The sequence below is a fragment of the Ostrinia nubilalis genome, chromosome W (assembly GCF_963855985.1).
Source record: "Ostrinia nubilalis chromosome W, ilOstNubi1.1, whole genome shotgun sequence".
In the NCBI taxonomy this organism is placed as follows: domain Eukaryota; kingdom Metazoa; phylum Arthropoda; class Insecta; order Lepidoptera; family Crambidae; genus Ostrinia; species Ostrinia nubilalis.
Window position 1 is genome coordinate 9781102 of NC_087118.1, and position 11140 is coordinate 9792241.

The following is an 11140-nucleotide window of genomic DNA, read 5'->3' on the forward strand; positions in this document are numbered from 1 at the left end:
CCACCGCGAGCGCGGCTGTGACCTTTGGACTGCCGAGCGCCGCGCCGGCAGCCACGCCAGCATGCGCGGGCTCGAGCGTTCCGCCACGCTCGGGACAATATAACTGTAATGTATACAAAATTCACTTGATTACAATGCAAAAACAACAATCTCGATTTGGTGCTTGGTAGAAATGGAAGCAAATCAAAATTTCAGAGGCACTTAAACATTTAATGTTTAAGTGCCTCTGAAAGTTGGGAATGCAATACCTACATGTAATTTACTAAATACGTGGGCACTATTTTGTTTAAAATATTATAGGAAAGTTAATTTGTGAAAATATTTAGGATAAAATGTCAAAAGTAGGTAATGGACCTTAAAAATATTGAATTGATAATTGTTAGAATAATACTTGGACAGGTAAAATAATCACTGCACTGATTTAGAAAGTAAAAGTGAGGAGAGGAAATGCGCTTGTGATTGGAACGAACTCACGAATATGAACTGCAGGCCCCTTTTCACGGTTTTGATGAAATAATCCGGTACTGGCGCCACGGATTGTCTTGAATAATCGCCACTGTAGACGTCACCGTTGTTGAAGTTTGAAATATTCCCGTTTCGAATTGCCACGGATCGCTGCCACGTTCGCTGTCTGCTACGCCCTTGAATTCACCTCGCCGCTGCGTGTTCTTCTCGTGCTCGCCAAGCGGAATTTTATTCCGCTCGAAATTCGTAATCCGGCTCGAAGTTGTATGGTGAGGTGAGTAGTTCGCAGCAGAAGGCAATGAAACGCAGGAATCTTGAAATATTGGATGTAATGCGGGTTTACAATGAAAGTAGGTATTTGATAGGTATAATAGACACAAAATCGATGCGCCAGCGTCGCGCTCTGAGACCCGAATGGGGGGCGGGCAGCGCCGCGCCGCTCTGCAGCTTGGGCTCCTCGAACCGGTCGCGGCGATGCGTCTGTGTGCGTGCGCGCTGACACAGACGCCTTAACAACCGCATTCCACAGGAAAGCTACAGCCACTGGATGTCGGTGTTTTTGGGCCTTTTAAAACCGCATATAACAAGGCTGTAGACAGCTGGATGATGCGAAATCCCGGAAAGACTTTTTCCATATATGAAGTTGCTAGTTGCGTTAAGGAAGCCCACATGAAAGCTATGACACCTGCAAACATTTGCGCCTCTTTTAAAGCCACTGGAATATTCCCTTTCAACAGAGACGTTTTTACTGATCTAGATTTTGCACCTAGTGAAGTTACTGATCGACCAATCCTTGAGGAGCAAAGCGAGAATATTAGACCGCCAACCTTAACTTCGACAGTGTTAACTTCACCGCGTCCTGGAACAAGCCAACTTATACAACCAACAATCTTCGAAGAGCAAAACGAGAATATTAGACCGACAACCCCAACATGGCCAGTGTCAACTTCACCGTATCCTGGAACAAGCCAACTTATACAACGACCAATTTTTGAGGAGCAAAACGAGAATATTAGACCACTAATCCCATCATCGGTTGTGTTAACGTCACCATGTCCTGGAACAAGTCAACTTATACAATCTAATGAAAATGATGCTTATGATAACGACAGGGAAATAATGAAAACCCCACTGCCTTTCGTCCTGCAGCCCCCTCTAACGTTAACCGGAAACATCCCACAAACACCTGAAATGCCATTAAGCAACTCTTTGTCACAAATACAAAATGCTCCAGTGCACGACAAATCACCAAAAGCGACAGCTAGTATTCCATCTTCGACTGTAGCTGGTACTTCCACGAGTATTGAAAATAAATTTATAAGTCCATTCCAATTACGAGGGTTACCTAAAGCGGGTCCACGCAAAGGAGGAAGAGCAGCGAGACGCAAGGGGAAATCAATGATAGTAACTGACACCCCGAATAAAGACGAAATAAAAATGCGAGGTAAACAAAAGATACAAAAAAAAAACAAAAACAAACAAAAAAAAGCAGCTGCAACATCAAAAAAAAGAAAAATTTTGCAAGAAAGTTCTAGTGACGATGAAGATCAAATAAGTATTTATTCTGAAGAAGAAGCAGCTTTTGAAGATGAAGAAGATAATAATATGACGATAGACCCTGATAACTTTCCTGCACTGAAAGGCTTGCCTGTGGAAGGTGATTTTATTTTAGTAGAATTCGAAGTGAAACGAATACGAATTTTTTATGCGGCTAAAGTTATTGGTCAAAAACAAAATGAGACTGAAGTCAGTTTTCTTAGAAAATCTGACAAAACTCCAAATAATTTTCATATGCCAAATGTGCCAGATATTGGCACGGTAGCGCTGCATGATATTAAGATGATTTTACCAAAACCTACGTTTTCTGGGACTACAAAGAGGAAGCAAGGCATGTACAACTTTAACGTTGATCTTTCTAACATTAATTTACGCTAATCTAATTTAATTTGACCTCAAACCGAATGTCAGACAATTTTGAGATATCAGAAAATGAAAATGTTTGTTTTTATAGTTTATTTTTTGTTAACGATTACTGAAAAAGTAATAATTTTTATTTTTAATAGTTGATATATCAACAATGTTCCTATTAAAGTTTATATTAATGATTAGTCGAGGAGTAAATATTTTTATGTTTAATAGTTGTTTTAGCATTTAACAAAATTCTTATTAAAATGTTTGTTAATGATTACAGAAGAAGTAAATATTATGTTTATTTGAATAGAGAAGATAACTTTGTGGAAATGAAAGGAGAAGAACTGTTGTTTATTTAAACAAAATGTTGATTAGTTTAGGTCTCTTTATACCAGCATAATTTGAAAGACTTGTTAATTTTTGATAAGACTGTGATAGAAGGCTGTCTTAGAATATAAATAAATAAATAATTATGAAGAAAATTGGTATTTTATTGAACTTTTTTTTAAAAGATCCAGTGTACCCCAAGCGATTCCCTGTCACCCATTAAAAGATCCAAAGTGACCCATCCACGGGTCACAGTGGATCATTTCCCATTTTTTTAAAAACTTGTTATAACTTGTAAATTTATGCCATTTTTACCAATAATTGCACCTGGTTTTGTAGATTAGGGACATATCTTGTGGTTAATTATCATAGATTAATTATTTACGCATAAACTTGGGATTTGTGGAGCTTGAAAAAAAAGTGATCCATTGTTACCCACTCTCCCCTATTCCATTAAAAAATAGAATAATCAAAATTATATAATTATATAAAAACATTAGGAAATGTTTCAATAAAATATATTTGAATTGACTGAGCAAAAAGCGCCATCTATTGCAAACCACTTCTAAAGCACGCCAATAGATGTCGCTAGTGGTATCCTAAATCCAAATATCGAGAAGAAAATCAATTTGTGAAAAACAACTGAAAAACGCAACGTTACAATAATCATACCGCATATTTTGAAATTCGCCACTACTCGCAACGGAATCAAAACTTAAAGACGATATCTAGTATGTAATTTGATTTAATACGTCATAAATTGTAAACCGCTACTTTTGTACGGCGGAACCCTCGGTGTGCGAGTCCGACTCGCACTTGGCCGGTTTTTTGTTACAACGCGGGTAGAAACGTCGCCAGTGTTAAGTATGAGAGGAGAGAGGGGCACGAGTAAAACTATAGACGGCTGTGAACGCACTGGCGTTTATTCATAGTAAACCGCGGGCGCGGGCGCAGCCGCGCAACTAACCTAGGTATACATACATGTATGCATACAGGGTGTTTCTTGTAAGATGTCAAGCCGAAGGCAGGTGATAGGTGAGGACTAGACCTATCGATTTCACCCCCATGTATGTTCTACGATTTTTCGTAGTTTAGAAGTTATCGTTAATTTTGTGATTTTTTTCAAATTTTATGACCTAGTGGCTTAATTTTTTTTTACCTTTTTTTTGGGTGAACTTTTCTCAGATTTCTTTTTTTTGACAGATTCCCTATTAGTTGCAGATATTTGAAAAAAACAATCACCTTCCTATCTTTGATGCAAGATACAAAATTTTTGCTAGAAATATAAAAAATATGCTTTTAGCAGAACATTCTAAAATTTTCAACTGAAATGTAGGAGTAAAAAAAGAATTTCCAAAATAATTTTAAGAACTGCGCAGTTTTCTGAACTTTCATAATAACACAAAAAAACATGTACTTAATTGGCCATTATTTTCTGTGATCGCTCCACTAAAGTGGTAAGTCGGAGATTCCGTTACATGTTTTTGACTTTCTTAGGACTAAGTAATATTTGAAATCCCCTAAGTTTACATTATGTAGAACACATTTAGAGACAATAACTGAAAAGATTTTTTTTATCCACAACGTGGAAGCTCTTGCTCTTCATCTGGTATACAAAAGGGAATATGAAAATATTGATGAACTGCGGACAAAGCTGACTGAAGCACAAAACCATATTAGAATGCAAGAAGCTTTTGTAAATTTACGAATAATTGTTTTACGTCGTTGTCGAATGTGCATTCAGGCAGGCCTGGCTCACTCCGCGCGGTACATCCGATAATTACCTACAGCGAAGCGCCCCGCCGGCGGGTATTATATCAGTCGAGTGTCACGCGCGCGCCCGTCAGGACGCTGGCGTGAGTTGTAGTACCTAATTCTATGATCGAAGTATTATTTAAAAATGGACATATAAAGAGAAAGAAATATTGTGCGGCGTTCGGGTGTTTAAATTCGAAAAGAAATCTACCGGATTTATCTTTTTTTTCGCTTCCCAAAGATGCTGAAAGGTATGTTGGCCATGTAGGTAATCAATAATAAAATTCTTAGGATAGTATAGGATTCTTCTTTTTTCTGTAATAGTAGGTATGTTTAATTTATCTGTCTTATGTTAAAATAGGTATGAATGAAGACATTGTAATAAAACAAGTTTTTTTTAATCCTAATTAGGTATATTTGAAATGTTATTTTTACAAAGGAAAAATAACAGTAATACTTACTTACCTACATACGTACCTCATTACAAATAAGTAGATTAATTATTTTTTCACTAGACAGCAACCCTAACAGCGTAAGAAGAGTTCAGAGGCACGCGATAGAAAGAGACAAAACTTGTAGGTGAATAAAATTGTAGGTACGTAGTGCTGTGCGAGCTGAATTCCACTATATCGCGTCGTAGCAAGACTTGCATTTATTTAAATCGTCTTGCGGAGTAATCCTTCTGTACCTGTACTATTACTTATTCTGTGATTCAGGTCAGCGGCGGACATTTTGAACATTTAATTTAAATTAAATCATTACCAGGCCTGGCTCACTCCGCGCGGTACATCCGATAATTACCTACAGCGAAGCGCCCCGCCGGCGGGTATTATATCAGTCGAGTGTCACGCGCGCGCCCGTCAGGACGCTGGCGTGCGTTGTAGTATGATTATAATTCTATGATCGAAGTATTATTTAAAAATGGACATAAAGAGAAAGAAATATTGTGCGGCGTTCGGGTGTTTAAATTCGAAAAGAAATCTACCGGATTTATCTTTTTTTTTCGCTTCACAAAGATGCTGAAAGGTATGTTGGCCATGTAGGTAATCAATAATTCTTAGGATAGTATAGGAACCTAACCTACTATTACTACTGCTCAGAATGCGTTCGTTCGTTTCAGCCAAATGACGTCCACTGCTGGACAAAGGCCTCTCCCAAGGTTTTCCATAATAAATGCATACTTACCTACATACGTACTTCATTACAAATAAGTAGATTAATTATTTTTTCACTAGACAGCAACCCTAACAGCGTAAGAAGAGTTCAGAGGCACGCGATAGAAAGAGACAAAACTTGTAGGTGAATAAAATTGTAGGTACGTAGTGCTGTGCGAGCTGAATTCCACTGTATCGCGTCGTAGCAAGACTCGCATTTATTTAAATCATCTTGCGGAGTAATCCTTCTGTACCTGTACTATTACTTATTCTGTGTCATTACACCCTTTTTTGCTCTCTCTCTCTCTCTCTCTCTCTCTCTCTCTCACAGACACACACACACACACACACACACACACACACACACACACACACACACACACACACACACACACACACACAAACTCTTTCCCTTTCTCTCACACTCTAATAGGTAGGGATATCAAAAGACAATGCCGGAAATTGGCGTCTTTTTTTTTTCGCGCGGCCATCGACCAAACTTTGTTTTTTGATTACAAAATAGTGTAATAAACCAAACTTACTATGACATGTATACCTCTAAACTCAGTCTGAACTGAGTTACGAGCATTAGAAGTTTGATGATTTTACACACTAGATTTGCTTTTTGCGCGCAAGTTTCGTAAGATATTGCAACAAAATAGTGACATTGTATGTGTAAACAAACAATACCATCCATTAATGGCTCCAAAAATCAGTATGGAGCAGAATCAGCACAATAAAAAAATCGCGCAATATTTTGTTGCAATTTCTTACTAAACTTGCGCGCAAAAAGCAAATCTAGTATGTAAAATCATCAAACTTCTAATGCTCGTAACTCAATTCAGACTGAGTTTAGAGGTATACATGCCATAATAAGTTTGGTTAATTACACTATTTTGTAATCAAAAAACAAAGTTTGGTCGATGGCCGCGCGAAAAAAAAAAGACGCCACCTTCCATACAAAATCTGGCATTGCCATTTAATCGTAAAGTAAAAATCACCACTGTGGTCTAGTGGTAAGACTACCTATTTAGGACAGCCAATTCCTCTGTGGATTAGGATTCCGGGTGAAGCTCGCTGATCATCCATCAGTTTCCAACTTTCCATCAGGTCAGATGAAGGGCAAGAGCTTCCTCGTTGTGGATAAAAATTGTCTCTAAACGTGTTCTACGTAATGTAAACTTAGTGGATTGCAAACATTAGTTAGTCCTAAGATAGTCAAAAACATGTAACGGAATCTCCGACTTACTACTTTAGTAGAGCGATTACAGAAAATAATGGCCTATTAAGTACATGTTTTTTTGTGTTATTATGAAAGTTCAGAAAACTGCGCAGTTTTTAAAATTATTTTGGACCTATGGAAGTTCTTTTTTTTTCAAACTTTTAAGTTGAAAATTTTAGAATGTTCTGCTAAAAGCATAATATTTTTTATTTTTCTAGCAAAAATTTTATATCTTGCATCAAAGATAGGAAGGTGATTATTTTTTTCAAACATCTGCAATTACTAGGGAATCTGTCAAAAAAAGAATATTGGGGCATTTCACGCGAAGCGGACAGCGAAAATCAAGTCAGGTTTTGGATTTTGTTCATATTTGGATTAAATGTACTGCTATATGACCTGAATGGATGTGCATGATTATAATTTTTGTATGAAGCTTAGTTTATTTTTTATGAGCTTTCAAAAAATTGGTAAAATTTTAGGAAAAGATTTTTCAGAAGCTATTACTGCTATTATTACATTTGATTAAAAATAAACTGACTATTGGACTTTTGAGAATAAATAACTATGTTTCTTACTATGTACTACAAATTTGAAATTTCTTTTTTGTTCACATAGAAAACCGGAAGTAAAGTTTTAAAATCAAATTTTACAAAACTTCGGGATTTTTAAAATTTATAATTTTTATTTTAAAATATACCTAGTAGTCTATTAATAACGTGTGTAAAGTTGTAGAATGGAGTCTGTATTGGTTTTTGATTTAGACGCAGTACAGTGCGAGCGCGCCGCAATGAGCGTCATACTGGCTATCGACATTTGGCTACTGTATAAAAATTATTTGTTCGAAAATAACTGAAACGTTAATATTGTTGCATGCATACTCTTAAACAATTATAATTTTGACTCGGCGAACTTTGTACCGCCTAAAACATTGATTGTTGGCATTGAGATGGTATTACGTCGCAGACCACCCACAACTTATTGGATAATACTCTTAAAACATTACCCTTCTTTTTGGGTAGTCGGGATATGTTAGTCCAGGGTGCCAGCTAAAATTATAATGATGCACATCCATTCAGGTCATATAGCAGTACATTTAATCCAAATATGAACAAAATCCAAAACCTGACTTGATTTTTGCTGTCCGCTTCGCGTGAAATGCCCCATTTGAGAAAAGTTAACCCAAAAAAAAACCGGCCAAGTGCGAGTCGGACTCGCACACCGAGGGTTCCGCCGTACAAACGTAGCGGTTTACAATTTATGACGTATTAAATCAAATTACATACTAGATATCGTAGTAGTCTTTAAGTTTTGATTCCGTTGCGAGTAGTGGCGAATTTCAAAATATGCGGTATGATTATAGGTAGGTACCTACCTCAGCGTTTTGAATTTTTGCGTTGATTTAGAATTTTTCACAGTTTAGAGGCAATTAGATTTAACCCTTGGTCACTACTCATGGGTCAGTGAGACCCTGCCAACTTTAAAATCTACGTTTACTGGCAATGGCCCCTAACGACTGCGAGTCCCCCGCCCGTGTATTTTCAGTACGGCGCTCGCTGCTTCGTATGGTGGGTGTTTCCAGTGGCTCGGTGCATTTTTCGCGCCAAAATGGCAAAGACAGGGTCACGGTGACCCTTGAGTAGCAGGGACAGGCGATAAAAAATATTTTGTGATATTTTTTTTTACGTTTTTTTTATGCGTAAAATACTATTTGTTTGAGGGTTTGTTTTGCAATGATTGTGTAGCTTTTTGTCGTCGTCTTTTTCTTCATTTTGGTTTGGTTTGTCATAGGTATGGGGGTAGAAATGCGCTCACGGATGAAGAAATTGTCAATGTTTTGTTGCTTGATGATGGTGATTTTAATGAGGTGGATACTTCCACGATACAAGGCCCCTCCACCTTTGCTTCTTTACACAGCATCAGTAAATCGACCAAACTTCCTACGAGGGCTTGATATGAAGTTTTGCGTACCTTATGCTCAGCAGCGAATTTGCAATGAAAAGATTCCCCGAGAATTGCGTCTGATAACTTCAAGGATATACAAACTGCCTATGCCTGAAAGATCTGTTCCAGTTGTCTCTAATGTGGTATCTAAAAGGAAGCTTTGCGGCATTTGTCCCTATAAAAAAGGTCGCAAAACCAACAGTGTTTTTTCTTCGTGTAAAATACCCATTTGCAACACATGCTCAAATTAATGTTTGTCCAAACTGTTTAGTTAACAATTCAAGTTGTTATGTCATTGCATTATAAACCCTTTTTATTACATAATGTGTTTTACTCCATAATCCGCAATAGTTTTGAAGATAAATACAAAGTTTTATAGCAGGGTCAAAATGACCCTTGAGTAGTGACCGTGTAAAAAATATTTTGAGTAGTAGCCAAGGGTTAAGAAGTGTTTGATATGAATTTCAACTTTAATATCTCTACGCGTTCATGTGAAAAAGGGTAGGTAGTAAGTTTATAATTATTAAAAAAATATTTTATGTCATGTAAGCAAAAATAATATTTTAATATTTGTAACTTCAAATTTATTAATTTACTAGCGGCCGCCCGCGACTTCGTACGCGTGGATCCCGTTTTACCCCCTTTTCCCGAATTTTCTTTGCTATAAACCTCACGGAGCCCGAGACCTTTCCAACCTCAGATCATAGAAAGAGAATAGATATGAAGTCGCGCGTAACTACAACGAGAACCAGTGTCCCCACATTTCCCCCACCACAGCTCCCACACACACATTCAACTGTGTAAAAACAAAGCGACTGAGAGTCTACGACAACATGTGCAACCGGCTTAAAAGTGCTGTGATTGGCCAGAAGGCGTGCCTTATGGCCAATCAATGGCCGCGTGACGTGACGCACACTTTGAAAAAAGCAATTAGAGAGAAGAAAGATAAAATGGAGTCGATAAGATATCGATACTTTAAATCCTGGGGGCAAGGCTCGAAATTGGTTTAAAAAATGCTTGTATAAAAACCTTTTTATTATTATACGTTATTATTATGTTCTTTAACGATTTTTGCATACAGGACTCAGTTCCATTTTGTATGGACGAAAAACTCAGAATCAATTATTGGGACTAAATGAAGTTACCTTATATTAATTTACCCCAACCAAAGCTCAATGTCGTTATCGATGGAGTATAGAAGTTATAGACTGACAAAGTTTGTATGAAAAGTCATGGGTTAAGTAGGTACTTGCGATTTTTACCAGTATTTACAATATTGGTAATATATTATTATTTACTTTAATAATAATAACAGGATCACTGTAATTATTATTAACTACTATCGCGCATTAACTTTTTATTATGGCGAAATTCGTACCGCGTATGTTTATCAAAAATAATGCCTATATTAGGCTTTCAACTAGCTCTTATAGTAATTACATAGTTGACAGTTACTAATCCCTTCTACTATTGTTATTGTTTTTGTAAAAACTTAAAAATCGCAAGCAACTCATGATTTTTTCATTCAAAATTAGAAAATAGAAAATTATAATTTACTTCTATTTATCGATAATAGGAAACCGTATTAGAACACGAGCCCTGCACTATGTTACGACCGGCACATGCGGCCGTACTGTGTATTTTCACGCGTCAGTGGATATCGGAAGAAATAAAATACATTGCGCAGTAGTTACGCATGACATAAAGTGGTTGCTAACTAAATCGTCAATGTACAAAGTGTTTGAATTTTTATCACCACTAATTTCGATATCGCAGTAAATGTCACGGCACTGAATTCGTTCGTAAAAATGTTTAGTTTTTTTTATTTATAAGCAAAATACCAATGGATTTGCAATACTTACATGTGGTAAATGACTTCATTGTTCCTGTAGTTCTTCGTTTCACTTATGTTATTGCACGTTACGACGCATTATCCAACAATATCGGAGAACATTTCCTCAGTACGACTGAATCGCGACTAACCTGGCGTCGCGGGCGATGTTCGTTTCTGGGCATATCGCGGAGACACGCGCCACGCCCCCGTTTCACATCTATTCCCTTCTATGATCTGAGTTTCCAACGAATGCAAAACCGTGGAAATCGGTTCGTGCGTTCTGGAGTTATAGCGTCAGGGAGGAAAACCCGACTTATTTTTATATAGTAGATTTTGTTACCATGTTTCTGAGCAAATAAATGATTTATTTATTTATTTTATCATTTTCGAAATTTTTCCTTTATCTGTACTATACAGGGTGACTTTTGTATCAGTATCCAAATTTTTTCCTGACATTAGGTATCGTTTATAGATGACATTTTTAATAAAAAATAGGTAGGTCAAATTTTAACATCAACTATTTTTTTCCTA